The sequence below is a fragment of the Myotis brandtii genome, unplaced genomic scaffold, assembly GCF_000412655.1.
Source record: "Myotis brandtii unplaced genomic scaffold, ASM41265v1 scaffold609, whole genome shotgun sequence".
Classification (NCBI taxonomy): domain Eukaryota; kingdom Metazoa; phylum Chordata; class Mammalia; order Chiroptera; family Vespertilionidae; genus Myotis; species Myotis brandtii.
The window spans coordinates 488,475-504,373 of record NW_005370315.1 but is presented as its reverse complement, the minus strand read 5'-3'; positions in this window follow the sequence as shown (position 1 = coordinate 504,373).

Below are 15,899 nucleotides of genomic sequence, written 5' to 3'. Positions count from 1 at the left end.
CTGCAGCAAGCAAGCCTCGTGCTCGCTTCAGTGCCTGGCTGCTGGCCGCCATCTTGGCTGACAGTTAATTTGCATATACTCACTGATTAGCCAATGAAAAGGGTAGCGGTCGTACGCCAATTACCATGCTTCTCTTTTATTAGTGTAGATTACTGCATTATAGGTAGAAACTGCAACTATAATCCATTCTCTTTACATCTAACTCCAAATGGGCAATTTGTTAGGCTCCATTGAAAGTACAAAATGATAACACTCAGTGTTCTTAGACCCTTAGGTATCTACTAGTATACTGCCATGTATAATTAAAGCAGTGTATCTGCCTTGAACATTATATTCATGAGTACTTTTGGACTCTAATCAGAATCATGGGCATTGCAATGCATTTTCTTTATTGCAGCTCATGGCCACATATTTTATGTAACTATTGTGCCATTCATTTTGCTAATATATATTTTTAATGACAATGAGTTAATGACAAAATAAAAACAGTTGATAGCTGATTGTCAAGTAAATCAAGTCAAAATGCATTGTCCTCCTGTGCAGGGGTAATGTTAAGTCACACATGCACTGACTGGGGAAGGCTTTCTTAGCTAGGGCATTTGTTTCCATTTGATTCTGAACATCTTGGATATTGCTATGAGTGATAGAGTGGTATTAGAAGGATGCTACAGTGCTAACAAATCAACCTTGGTGGGCTCTGAGTTGCCTATTGAGGTAATCATTTGAAATTTATTTATAGTTGATTTCACTTGGAGAGCTGGGAAATCCTTCTATTCTGCTAAACTCCTATATTGTGTAGGTTTTACTTCCTCTCTCTCTCTCTCTCTCTCTCTCTCTCTCTCTCGCACACACACACACACACACACACACACGCACACACACACACGCACACACACACTTCACATATACTTACTCACACAGCATTTCCTTTTACATTATAAAGATATCCTTCCAAATTGTTTTACTATTGTTATAGAGTTTAGCTTACAAATCTGAATGTATTATTTTACAATGGTGAAGAGGACGCTTCTGTTAAAACCATTAAAATGAAATGTGTGAGCAGACATTTCTTTGGGCAACAGGAAATGAACCAGTTTGTGATTGGGTTTGAAGTTTATATCATTTCCAGGGCTAAGGAGACTCTTTGATGAGTAGAAACTGATTTGACTGTAGGTTTCCTTGTCAATTTCTCACATTCATGATTTATGAAGCTTTATTCTGACAGCAGAATATTAACTCACTCTGAGCCTGGATTGCTTTCCCACAGTGCTCCCTCCATGGCTCTGTACCAGCAATTGTTGTAGCGGGAGAGTGAGAGTGGGTTTGCTTCCTGGTGGTTGGCTCCATCCCCCAGGAGAGTGAGGAATCTGATATGGGGAAGGCTGGCCAGGAGGGAAGTCTTTCTCATTATTTCAGTAGTCAATGGCAAATTTTAGTAAAGATTTTTATCCATGTGAAGATGACGGGGATTTTGTTTGCCTTATCCATCTAAGATGGAAAGGCTAAGCAGTTTGACGATCATTTCCTTGCTAATTAAGATTTAGGGTAAAATCATTTCCCCTTTTATGGAGGCCAGTGGGAACATGTATGGCAGGACATTTTTAACTCAAAGCCCAGTAAAAGATGTAGTACAGAAATACTTTCCAACATTGGGGGCATTTGACGGTCACTAAACAAACACTGGAACATTATCTTGATTTCAAATGGAAATGCCTGAGAAGGTAGAATTTTTTAGCCCTGAATAATGTGACATTATTCCAACATTTGGGAAGATTACAAAGGGCTCAGGCTCACCAGGAGCTAGGAATGTCTATGAAGAAAAAATGCATTGTTTATGAAGAATAGTTTTCACACTCTTTATGCTTTCTGGGAGGTTTGTTTTAATGAATTTGACATCAGTTTATAAGGACCATGCACAGAATAAGTAAGTAAACAGGATTTTGGTTTTGTTTGAAAGATTTATAATGTAGATTGTCATCTTTGGGTCCCTTCCATTCCCCTGTTGGACAATATAAAGAGTCGTGGATTGGGGCCTAACAAAAAGGGACTAATTATTGATACAAGAAAATTACTGAATACAGATCATTACCTCATATGTAACATACATATTTTCCTATCTAAGCCTCTCTACTAGAGGGAGGGTGGGTAAAGGAATGGCCCTTTATAGGAACCTTGGCACTTAATCTGAAGAAATTAGTTTCAACTACATGATCTTTTAGAAATGCCAGGTTATCTTAACTTTTTTTTGACAATTTTGAAATTTTCTTATATCTCTCAGTTGGCTTTAAATTAAAAGTAACTCATTACAAGGAAGAAAATAATTTTTTTATTTGTTTCATTGACTTATTACAATTATTCAATAGCTTGTGCAGCATATATCTGTATAAAAATATAGTTATGCATACCTATAATCTGTGGTCTTTAACAAAATATTTTTTTTTCATGTGAGAAAGTTGGATTTGTTTATTTAATACAGATTTTATTTTAAAAGCAATTTCAAGGCATTAGAAGGTCTTAAGAAGTATTATTCCATCAGTCACATGTTAAATAAAAAAATGAGTTGAATATGGATTAGGATAGAGAAATAAAAATACCAGTGAGGAGGCTATTGCTTAAATCTAAGTAAGAAAAGTTGTGGCCTGGACTAAAGTGGTATATTCCAGCTGGAGAGAGATGAGCAAATTATATTCTCAATATGATGCCAATTTGATTTGCTGCTAAGCAATGTGGGATGTGAGGGAGAGAAGAGTCATAGATGATTCCCTGGATTTTAATCTAAGTAACTTTCTGGTAAAGGTGCCATTTACTGAGATGGGAAAGACTAGGAAGAAATGGTTTATGGGTTGGAGAAAAAGAAACTTGTTTTGGCTATGTTATATTTGAGGTGCCTATTTTATATTTAATGATAATCATCATGTAGCCCCTAGATATGTAAGTCTAGACCTCAGTGCAGAGTGTGAAAATTAATAAAGATTGGAGTTAAGAGGGCCTGTGACAGGTGCACTTATGCCTCCCAGTCATGGTGGGTTGCCTTTAACAGGAAGAGACATGCTTTGCGTCTTCAACAAGACGTTTTCTATTCTCCTCCCCAGACAACATCCTCATCAGTAAGAGACTGTCACAACCTAGTCAACGAAAAGCCACCACACTTCGAACCCCCAGTTCTCTCCCCTGGACTCTTTGTTTATAACAGCCTTTCCCATCTTTCCCTTTCCTCTATAAAGGACATTCCTCTCCTTTGCTTCCCAGACTTGCATATTGTTTTGGAATAGCTTGTGTGTCCCGAATTGCAATTCCCTGATATTCCTGAATTAATTCATTCTTTTGCTGGTAAAATAACCTTTTTAAGACCAACAAGAGGCAGGGACCTAAGATATGAATTTACTTCTACATTTACATTTTATTTAAAGTCATGCTAGTGGGTGGGTTATGTGCAAATAGAGAAGAGAAATAATATAAGACTCAGCTCGTAGCCACTATAATATTTTGGTTGGGACAAAAGAGTCAACAAGCAAGACAGAAAGAACAGTTAAGAAGCCAGGAAATAAAGCAAGAGAGTGTGGTTTCCCAGAAGCTAAGAGACAAGTTCTGAAGAAGCAAGTAACAATCAACAGTGAAAATGCTATTTGACTAAGTGAATCATATGAGAAATGTGAGGATGTAAAAAGCACTTATCTGACTTTGCAAATGGCGGTTATTGTTAACCAGGATAGATTATTGGCATTGTAGGAATTTCACTCTGTGTGAGGTAGGTTCAAGAAAATGTGAGAGAGGAGGAAATATGATAAGTACTGGCAACAAATTTAGAAAAGAAAAGGAACAGACAAATGAGGCAGTAAAGGAAAAGGAATATGTTCCAAATGACGGATTTCTGCGATGAGAGATAATTCAGCTTGTTTGTCTGTTTATAGGTATGAGCCAATAGAGAAGAGGAAATTATGAGGAGGGGGTGATTTTAGGAGCGAAGCCACTGCGTAGGTGAATAATTGGTGCTGGGAATGTGGAGGAATTCTGACCATTTTTATTTTCTTCATTAATTAACTAATTAAAAAGTGAGACCATCAGCTAAAGGGAGAAAGCAGGGGTGTTGTTTTGAGGAGAAAGGAATGAAATAGTCTTGTCAGATAAAGAGAAATTGATTTAATAGAAAAATGTATTAATGGTAAAGCTGTTAGGTATGGTAGTAGATCTTGGCACTTGAGAATTCAATGTTCAAGTTTTGACGGCTCTTAGGATGTATGAGATCAGCAATTTTCAACCTTTTCATCACATGGCACATGTAAACTAATTACTACAATTCTGCAGAGCACTAAAAATATATTTTTTGCCGATCTGACAAAAAATAGGTATAATTTTGATCCATTCATACTGGACAGCTAATATTGTGCTGGCTGTTGTCACTCTTTTAATTTGACAGTCTAAGGGAAAAGAGGTCAGTGCTCCTGACTAAATAGTCAGGTACTGCATGTTTTAAAAGTTCTTGTGGCGCACTGGTTGAAAATCGCTGTTAGATGATATTTGTCATTTTGCAAAGATATGAATTTTAGTCACATTTAAAAAAGGCATGAAAATGTATCACCTGGGTAGAAAATAAAGCTTCATAATAATTGTGTTATTAAGGAGATTCAAAAAGAAAAACTAACAATAAAATCAAACTTTTTTTCTTTTCATATTACCCCTAAAAATAAATTATAGTGTTGAGGTTGAAAGTGAAGCAAATATCAAGGAGTCTAAAAGAGTGATGGTTCTTATCCAGACAGCAGAAGTTTTAGGTAATTAAAGAGTGAAATGTCTATTTTAGTGAAGACTTGGACCAGTGATATGAGCAAACATACGCCCACTCTTTGTGGAAACAAGATAAAGTATGCCTGGAATGTTCTCGTCAATGCTCCAACTACTCACATGAGGATAGTCTCAGGAAACATGCGGTTTGACTAAGATGTGAATTGAGACGAAACCAAGAGTCTAGGCAAATATTTCTAGTTAGTGGAGTCACAAAGGCCTTGGAATGTATCCCTCACTACATTCAGGGTTTATTTCACCCTCTGGCCCACAGTTTTCATGTTCCCCCTCCCTCTGGTTATATTATGGGCTTGTAAATAAATCCTAAAAATCACTCAGTTACTCTCTCAGTACCATCCTGAATAAGTATAAAATTAATTGTTTTCCTTCTACATTATTGAATGTACTTAAATATAACAACCTGCATCTGTTTCATGCTTTCCTTTAAAAATCACTTTCAAATTTGTCATATTATCCTCAAATCAACCCTATAAAGTAATAATAATAATAATAATTATTATTATTAATGGAGTTTTAAAGATTTGTTGATACAGCTGTGCTCATATACTTGGGGAAGAGGAAAAGATAATACTAGAAATCAAGTTTTCAGACCCCACTGGTTACCATCACATGCAGCCATGCAATATAATAATGATCATAAATCTTGCATTTTTAATTATGCTTTTCTCAGCTAAGTACTATGCTTAATTGTAATAGTTACCTGTTTAAAATCTAATTTTTGTGTGTGTGGCAAAATAAGTATTTGTAATTGGGGAAATCTCCAAAAAGAATAAATGATAAATAAATGAAAATAAACTCGGAGAGGGAAGCCCTTACAAATCATCCAGCCTAAATACCACCATTACGTATTGCAAAACTGAGTCCCAGGAAAATTGACTTGCTTAAGGTCATTCAACTGGTTAATAGGATTACAGCTGGGATTATATTTCTATCTCAATGTGTTTTTCATTGTGTTACATTGTCTATAGAAATTGAACTACAAAACCACCAAATTTGAGAGCTCAAAAGGACTCTAGAGATTGAGTCCAACCCTCTCATTTTATGGAGGAAATACAGATCCAGAAAATTAAACTGTTTTTGCAATGCTATGTAGTGAGTGTAATAGGAAGTTACCAGTAGTATGGGACTGTGCCAGCCTCAGGTTTCAACTGAGATACCGTAAGGAAAAGTATCAGATAACAGAGAGTGTGTGCAGACAGCCCAGTCCTTATATGCTGAGTTTTAAAGGAAATTGCACACATACAGACACACAAAACCCCAAAACATGACTCTTTCACCCCTCTGCCAAATTAAGAACATAAAAAGATATCAAGCAATGGATGCAGACAACAGGGGGTGAGGGTGAGGGCAGGATTGGGGAGGTGGGGGGACAATGGGAGGATAAGGACACATTTGTAATACCTTAATCAATAAAGAAAAAAATAATAATCTATATAATAAAGAGGTAATATGCATATTGACCATCACTCCAACACACAAGATGGCCGCCCCCATGTGGACTAAAGATGGCAGCCACAAGATGGCCAGCAGGGGAGGGCAGTTGTGGGCAATCAGGCCTGCAGGGGAGGGCATTTGGGAGGGACCAGGCCAGCAGGGGAGGGCAGTTAGGGGCAATCAGGCTGGCAGGGGAGTGGTTAGGGGGTGATCAGGCTGGCAGGCAGAAGCAGTTAGGGGCAATCAGGCAGGCAGGCAGGCAAGCGGTTGGGAGCCAGCAGTCCTGGATTGTGAGAGGGATGTCCCAGATTGGAGAGGGTGCAGGCTGGGCTGAGGGACACACACACACACCCAACCCCCACCCCTGTGCATGAATTTCATGCACTGGGCCTCTAGTAATAATAATAAAAGATATCAGAGACAGTAGAAAGAGGGAGGGATTGGGAAGGAGATTTCTTTGGATAAGGCTGGTGTTTTGCTTTGAGTTCCCAAACGTTGGGGGAAATGGTGGACATTCTAATTTCTAAGCCCAAGCCCAATGAGTGAGTCTTTGAAAGAACCATTTGATGTGCCACCTCTGTTTTTGGTGGGAGAGTCAGAAGAGCAGTGCTTTGGGATTGCTTGAACTGTCAGGGTTTGCACAGAATATACAACCATTTCTTGTGGGTCAGATGTGGGCCATTTAAAATGAAAGAGCCCATAAGAGACTTGTGGGCCCTGTCCTGTCCCCCAGTGCTCCCTCAAGGGGCAAGGAGACCACACCACTACCTAGAACAGAGGCTTGGTCCTTAGGGTTAAGGGCTCTTTAGAAAACAGGAGACTATGAGGGAAACTGCAGAGGCCAAGAGAGAAAGTTGATTTTTACCATCCCTCAGTGCCAGAGAGGACAGTCAACATGCGATGGCACCATCTACTCACTTCATTAACTGCAAATGGTGAGTGATGCAAGATCTTAACCAGGACAAATGGAGGGCAGAGCAACGACTGTGGGCTTCCAGCCTTAAGCACATCTGGGTTGGGGAAGAGAAGAAGATTTAGGGACAGGCCAAGGTCAGAATTTTTCAATATACATTCTACATACGTAAGTGAAGCTGTTTTTTACACGGATTGTGAGATGTTGTGTTACCTAGGAGTACGTGGGAACAAAAGCCCTGGAGTTGTTGGAATTTTCATCAGGGGTAGGGAAGCTTGCAACCAGAGGGAGATGGAGTTAAAATTGCATTTTGTTCATAGTCCATAGGCCCAGCACACTGGTTACAGGTATAATCTCACAATCTCATCTAGGACTTCTTCCACTGCACCCTGCTGTCTCAAAATTAAAGGTGTAACAATTGAAAGAAGAACAAATTTATTTGGTTTCTATGTCCATCTGCTACAGAAAATTGAGAAAATATCTTGAAAGTTTTAAAAAAAACCTTCATTTCCTAGTGGATGTCCAGTAATGCCTGGTGATCAAAAGAACGATGAAATAAGCACTGCCATCAACGGGAGGCACGAGACGGGGTGTCCCTACCACCAGACAGGCATGAACAGCTGCAGACACCGGTGCAAATCAGAGGGAAATCTAATGACTGAGGCACCAAGGGAAGGAAAATACAAACATCGCGCTACGTGCCAGGACTCGCCACCAGGCCCGTGCTGCTGGTGTTCAGGACCCCAGCAGTGAGACGTAAACATGGGTCAGCTGAGTTATTTTACTTGGGCCAAGTTATGTACACAGTGTGTGACCATGCTTTCAATCAGGAAAATAGCACATGGAGCTTGCTGGCCTGCTTTTAAGGACATGCAATACATCTTGTTCTTTCCACCTCAAAGGGACCAACAGGGGCAGCAGAGCCTTGCCGTTCCCCACCACAGTTGACTCTTGCATATGCTCAATGCCATCATCGCTGCCTTATACTCCCTCAGCTGAACTGCAGGCACCAGTTACCTTCTAGAGGTAACGTACAATTACAGCATTTCCGCCAACCTGGAGGACTTGGGGACCAAAATGAGTGACAATTAGCAAAGGTACAAGTGTTTCTGAACTGTTTGTCTCTCACACTGCGGGAGAATCTGGTTATGGGTGCAGGCTTTTGTTTTTAGGCTCAAGCCAATATCCTGATAACACAGGCAACGTTAATGCTACACCCTCAGAGCCATGGTGTCTCTTAATGGTAAAACTGGACAGAAACATGTAGAAAAGACATGACAAGAAATCATCAAGAGGCAGCCAGCCATATTGTTGGAATTGCAGTAAAGTATATTAAAAGGGAAACTTTTCTTGATCACACATGGAAAGTTTCTAGATCACACACAGATGCTTGATGTCATTGCACAAGATCTGAAGTCTAGGAATAAAGGGGAGCCCAAAGAATAGTTAGATATCAAATTATTACTTTTAAATTTTGTTGGAATTCTCCAATCATATGGATTATCTGTGAAAAGTAATATTTTTGTTTTCTTGATTAGCCACACTAACTGTTTCAAGCACACCCTTAGTTAATATATGCACAGATAGCCCCTCTTATCACACTGCAAGCCACATTACATTTTGTCATATTACACCATCCAGTACCATAAGAAATACATGATGAAAAAAATGTGGATATACACAATGCTATTTAAATTTTTTCTCAATCCTCTGATGTGGGAGCTTACAAAAATGGCCACAGTTCTTTACCTGTTCCTGTATACAGGACCTTGGCAATATGACGCAGGGCATCTATTTCCCCGTTTCTTAAATTTGAGCTGACTGCATGAGTGGCCATATAATGCATAGTAAGTCATGTTGTGCCTCCTCTGAACCTGAGCTTCAGAGATTTCCTAGGTCTCCTCACTGTCTTTGAACTCTATGACTAAGGTAGCCTGTTGAAAGATTGGAGACATAATGCATGATCGTTTGCATCACCCTGATTAAAATTATGCCCACTGGCACTCATCTAAGTAAGCCCATCCTAGATTAGCGAGTACCCAACCCAGCAGCTAACTGGAGAGCATAAGTGAGCCCAATGCAGATCAGATGATTAATTACCCTCCTGACCCACAGAATTGTGAACCAAAAAAAGTTATTGCCTTGAACCACTAAGTGTTGGGTTATTGGGTAGCAGTAATTAGTTGATATGCCTGGTTATATCATTTATGGAGTTCTTTTGTTTTTGTCATTCGGACAGGTTTACATTCCATGGCTGGATCACTTAAAGATTGCCTCAAGCCTTACAAATGGAAGAGACCACAGCTAATGGGGAGACTGTCTCTGTATGCCATTGCTCTGATTCACTGTTACTTTGGGAAACCTCTGCCCATAAATATTATTATTTTCATAAACACAAGAGAGAAAGGGAAGAGTAGAAAAGGATTCCTTGTTCCCCTTCTTTCCAGCTATAATACCACTGACCACCAGGGTCACCCGTGAGATTGGGCCATCCAACCTGACTTGGGGTCATGGCCTTGAGGGTAGCGCTTGGGTATTTTTCAATGTTTTATTCCACATAGGCCTTCCCTGTTTTAACACACAGTAGTGGCTAAATACAATTACAGGAGCTCAAATTGAATTCATTTGAACTCCTAACTATTATAAGGGGAGGCACAGTACTTTCTTCATCCAGCAGTGCATTCAGGTTTCACAATACTACATAGCTTTCTGAACTGTCTTGAAATGCTTAGGACTGACTGGAGATTTGGTCAGATTTTTTAGCAAAAGCCATCAACTGTCATGGAATTTTCAATCTAAGTTTAGGAAAATCTCTAACATCCAAGATAATTATAACTGCAGGTTACTCTGAATAGACCCAAATGAACTGTGGGGGTCCTGGAATGGTCTCAGCTGAAGAAGAAAGCTCCCAGAAAATGTTTAATTCATTAAGTCCTAAATGCAGGGATTAAAATTCTTCAGGTACAGGCTGTGATCTGAAAACTGATTACTCCCCAGGTTTTATTCCATGAACTGAATATCCTAAAGTAGACAACTCTCCCAGGCTAGCACATGAGAGCTACTTCAAATGTGGAGATAGAGTGTAACAATATCTCTCTTTAAGAAATTGTCCATAAGATCCTGCCATGAGGCCCCTGCTCACCTCATCATTCATCGCTGCCCCCTCAGGCATTTCTATGATCCTGAGCACTTCCTTCTGTTTCCTGCTTCTGTGCTTTGTGAATCTTTTCCTTTCTGCCTGAACTATACTTCTCTTTATGTGTTCTCCAAATGAGTACCTTTTCAACTTTTGAAACTCAACTCAAGTACTTCCTTTCCTACAGAGTTCTTCTCAACTGCAGCCCTCCACACTATTCTCTAAGTAGATTTATCTATTTCAGCAAAATTTTGTGTGTGTGTGTGTGTGTGTGTGTGTGTGTGTGTATGTGTATATGCGTGCACGTGTAATATTTTATTGTTGTCTTTATGGGGCAGTTTTGACAGGTTTTATTACTAGATTTTCACCTATTTGAAGGGAAGAGCCATTATTCATAAATTATCATACCAAATATCTAGCTTAGTGCCTGCCATTTATGATATTCAATGAGTGTCTACTGAAAAAAGTGTAAATGAATATTATTATATTGTCTAACACTTGCTTTTTAGAAGAAATGCTTAAGAAATCACTCTGAACATATGATTTTCCAAGTTTTGTGGGTTTTAATGCATATTATTTCATTATGATTTGTTATTTAATATCTCCATAATGGGAGGACAAACTCTCATGAGCGGCAATATTTTACAGTACCTACAGGGAGTATATTTTCCTCTTCAGTCAGAGCTTTGTGTTTTAAGCTAATAATAAAACAGAAGATTATTTACATTGATGATTCATGCTTTTTTCACTTAGAATTTTTATTAATGGAGTGAAATTTGCTATATAAGAAAGTGTGAGCAATATGCAAGCAATGCATATCATTATGAACACATATAAAACTAATAAGTAGGCATAAATAATAGTACTTTTCTACATTATTTATATAGGAAAAATAAGTTATTTAAAAAGAAAACTGAATCAGGAAAAATTTACCATATGGCTTATATCAGCACGTGAGGAAGTCACTTGACCAGATTTAAATTCTCCTAATTTTAGTTTTTTTAAATATAAAAAAAGGTCAATAATATATAATTTTACTCTTTCAGGGATTGTAAATCATAATGAGAAAAAATAGAGTAAGCATTTTGATCACTAATAAAATAGCAAGCAACTCATATAGGGGACATATATGTAGCCATCTTGATATAAATAATATATTTTACCCTGAAAATTAATGTGCAATGTATTGAGCTGACTTGGTAACATTAATATTTCAGGATATCTCAAAGCCTTTCATGAATATGTTCCATGTAATAAAAGCTGATTCATTCTTACTTGGTGGCAAACTTGAGGAATATGCCAATGTCTTAAATAGAGAATAAAGGAAATGACCTAAATATTTTAGGAATAAAAACCTGCTTATGAGGAAAAAACAAAACAAACACACACACACACACACACACAAAAAAAAACCCATGCCAAAACAAATTTGTCTCTGAATTATTTAGGTTGGCTTTCAGCATGGGTCAGATTCCCTGAATACATTTTCATCTCCTACTACATTCATATTAATACATATATCAACGTGTAGGATTGGCCAAAGGGAAGCATGGGAGTGAGGGGGCAGTAGAATGGAAGGTAGAGCTACTGGAGAAGCCATGCTATTCTTCCCCCCTTCTCCCAGCTTCCACAGACAGGATTTCCTGCAATATCTACACTATCTTACGGCTCTATTTGGAACAATTCAACTGTACTCTTGAAAATACCACTACCTGCCTGATGGGTCAGTGGGTGTGAAATCACTTAAAATGATTTTTCCCCCTCCACTACCTGCCTGATGGGTCAGTGGGTGTGAAATCACCAATGAGAGCTTAAAATGATTTTTCCCCCCAAATTCACTGGGATCAAATGAAACACAAATGGTCTCTCCTCTCCACTGTTCTTTAAGCTGATAATAATCCCATCTGCATTTGATTTGCCTGTTACAAATTTCAATATGTAAAACAAGTTTACTCTTGAGTTCTTCCAAGATAAGGAATATTCTCTTACACTTTCAGCATGTAGGGAATACATATTTTATCTCTTTCTGATTGAAGTGAAAGAAACAAACACTCTATCAGAGCAGTACACTCTTGAATTATAAATATTGCAGTGCAACAAGCAGTAATTATCATGCATGGAAAGGTCATATATTTTGAGGTTAAAAATAACAAGATGTTAGAAATTATTACAATGAAAATAATGGCATAACAATGATTTAGACTTTGATACTTCAAGTAAACTTTTTACTTATATGAATTCTATAAAGAAGGAAGAAAGATACTGTCATCAGATCCTTTAGGAGCCTTCATTAACTATGATACCAAGAAATAAATGAAGATCCAATAAGTACTGAGAAAGGTTAACTTTCTATATGGTTGATTAAAACAAGCAATATGAGAAGTTCTGGAAAACTCTTAGATAATTTCTGGCTTTTGCAAAATACATAATAAATGGCATATAAATAAATGTAATTGCATTTAAGCAAAAATTAATTATAATGTCTGCTATGTTACTTTAAAGAAGAGCATTTCTTATTTAATTACTAATAGTCCACAAGCTCTTGAATTTTGCTTTTTAACTATATCCAAAAGAGACTCTTCCTGACTAAAACATTTTGCCTTCTTTCTCAAGATGGCACTTTTCAGAGGATGAAAATTGTTCTCAAGTCCTGCTGACAATTCAGTCTTGTGAGTTGACACTTAATCTGCAAAACAGCAATACTAGTGATTATCAAAGAGGATCATCTCAAATTCAGTGTCACGCAATACTTATCAGTAGATCAACAGAGAGAAAGATTATTCATAATGTGTTGCCTTATGTCTCTTGTCATTTTATCTCTAGATATTCATCATCCTATATAGCAGCCAGTAGCCACATGTGGCTATTGAACACTTGAAATGTGAAAAGTTCAAGTTGAAATATACTCTAGGTATTAAATACTCACCAGGTTTCAAATGCTTAGTAGCAATAAAAAATGTAAAACACCTTATCAATAATTTTTATATTGATCAATTACAAGTTGAAATGACAGTATTTTAGACAGATTAGATTAAATAAAATATACTAAAATTACTTTCACATGTTTTAATGTGGCAACCGTAAAATTTAAAATATGAGCCTTAAATATGTGGCTCACATGATATTTCTGTTAGGTGTCATTATTCTAGAACAGATTCTTTAGCAGTGGTTCTCAACCTTCCTAATGCTGCGACCCTTAAATACAATTCCTCATGTTGTGGTGACCCCCAACCATAATATTATTTTCGTTGCTACTTCATAACTGTAATTTTGCTACTGTTATGAGTCATAATGTAAATATCTGATATGCAGGATGTATTTTCATTGTTTGCAACCCACAGTTTAAGAACCGCTGCAGTGTCAGATATCTAAACTCAAATAACAATTACATATACAGTGAGTTCATATTCCTGTTAATTCTTTCCATGGCCAACAGGTCAAGAATTCCTGCTCAAGAACACTTACAATCAACTTTTGAATTAAATAAAAACCAAATGCCATGCTTGCATTATTTCGCTATCCTAACTCAACACCTCAAATTTGCTTTTGTGAACTGCATTTGGAGGTAATACCATAGGCATCGGTTTCAGAATGATATAAGAAATGTTCCAAGTTCTTTATTGGTTTTACCAAGGGTGTTGTTAAGATGTTGCTCGTTGCATCATGATACTCCAGAGGCATACCACTTTTCATATTACAGACACATTCCTGAAAAGTTATGGGAAAATAATCTTGTAAATGTAAGTATGTTTTCACTTGACCAGCTAATATATAAAGGTAACCTCTAATAAATCCTTTAGTAAATGAAATGATAAAATTAATTACTTTGTTGTTCATTATTTGACCAAGACCTTAATTTAACCTTTAGAAAAAAATAGGGTAATTCCCAAATACCAGAAATACAACATGCTAATTGAAAAAAGGAGTGAACCTTAATTTATTCCTCATCTAATTCCTTTCTGATGACTAACTGCTTCTACAACTCTGTTCAAGCCAAAATGCTGAAACAAAGTCCTCAGATTTCATTGGTTTCTATTTCTTCTTCCATAGACATAACAGATTGTACTCAATGATTTTTGAAGTCCCTCTTATCTCTAATGTTCTGTGACATTTTCTTTTCTTTTTTTTAATTTAAATTCTTTATTGTTTAAAGCAGCGGTTCTCAACCTGTGGGTCACGACCCTTTTGGGGGTCAAACGACCCTTTCACAGGGTTGCCTAAGACCATCGGAAAACGCATATATAATTACATATTGTTTACAGTAGCAAAATTACAGTTATGAAGTAACAACAAAAGTAATTTTATGGTTGGGGGTCACCACAACATGAGGAACTGTATTAAAGGGTCGCGGCATTAGGAAGGTTGAGAACCACTGGTTTAAAGTATTCCATAAGTTTCTCTTTCCCCCTATTGACCTCTCCCTGGCCCTCCCCATCCCCCAGCACATGTCCTCACCTCCTCTCCCCTCCCCCACCTCTGTCTATTGGTTATGCTCCTATGCATTCATATAAGTCCTTGGTTGATCTTTTATCCCGTCACCCCCCACCTTTCCTCATAGGTTGGACAGTCTGTTTGATGTTTATATGACTCTGTTCTGTTTTTGTTCATCAGTTAATGTTGTTCATTATATTCCACAAATGAGTGAGATTGTGTAATATTTATCTTTCTCTGACTGGCTTATTTTGCTTAGCATAATGCTCTCCAGTTCCATCCATGCTGTTGCAAATGGTAAGAATGCTTTCTTTGTTATAGCAGCATAGTATTCCATTGTGTAGATGTACCACAGTTTTCTAATCCACTCATATGCTGGTGGGGACTTAGGCTGTTCCCAAATCTTAGCTATTGTAAATTGTGCTGCTATGAGCATAGGGATGCATATATCCTTTCTGATTGGTGTTTCTGTATTCTTGGGATATATTCCTAGAAGTGGTTTTACTGGGTCAAATGGAAGTTCCATTTTTAATTTTTTGAGGAAACTCCATACTGTTTTCCACAGTGGCTGCACCAGTCTGCATTCCCATGAGCAGTGCAAGAGGGTTCCTTTTTCTCCGCATCCTCACCAGCACTTGTCATTTGTTGATTTGTTGATGATAGCCATTCTGACAGGTGTAAGATGGTACCTCATTGTTGTTTTGATTTGCATCTCTTGGGTGATTAAGAGACTTTGAGCATGTTTTCATATGTCTCTTGGCTATCTGTATGTCTTCTTTCAAAAAGTGTCTATTTAGGTCCTTTGCCCATTTTTTGATTGAATTGTTTAGCTTCCTTTTGTTAAGTTGTATGAGTTCCCTATAAATTTTGGAGATTAAACCCTTATCAGAGATAACATTGGCAAATATGTTCTCCTCTGCAGTGGGCTTTCGTGTTGCTTTATTGATGTTTTCTTTCACTGTGCAGAAGCTTTTTATTTTGATGTAGTCCCATTTGTTTATTTTCTCTTTAGTTTCCATTGCCCTAGGAGCTGTATCGATAAAGCTATTGCTATGACAAATGTCTGCTATTTTGATGCCTATGGCTTCTTCTAGGATTTTTATGGTTTCCCATCTTACATCTAAGTCCTTTATCCATTTTGAGTTTATTATTTTGTATGGTGTAAGTTGGTGGTCTAGTTTC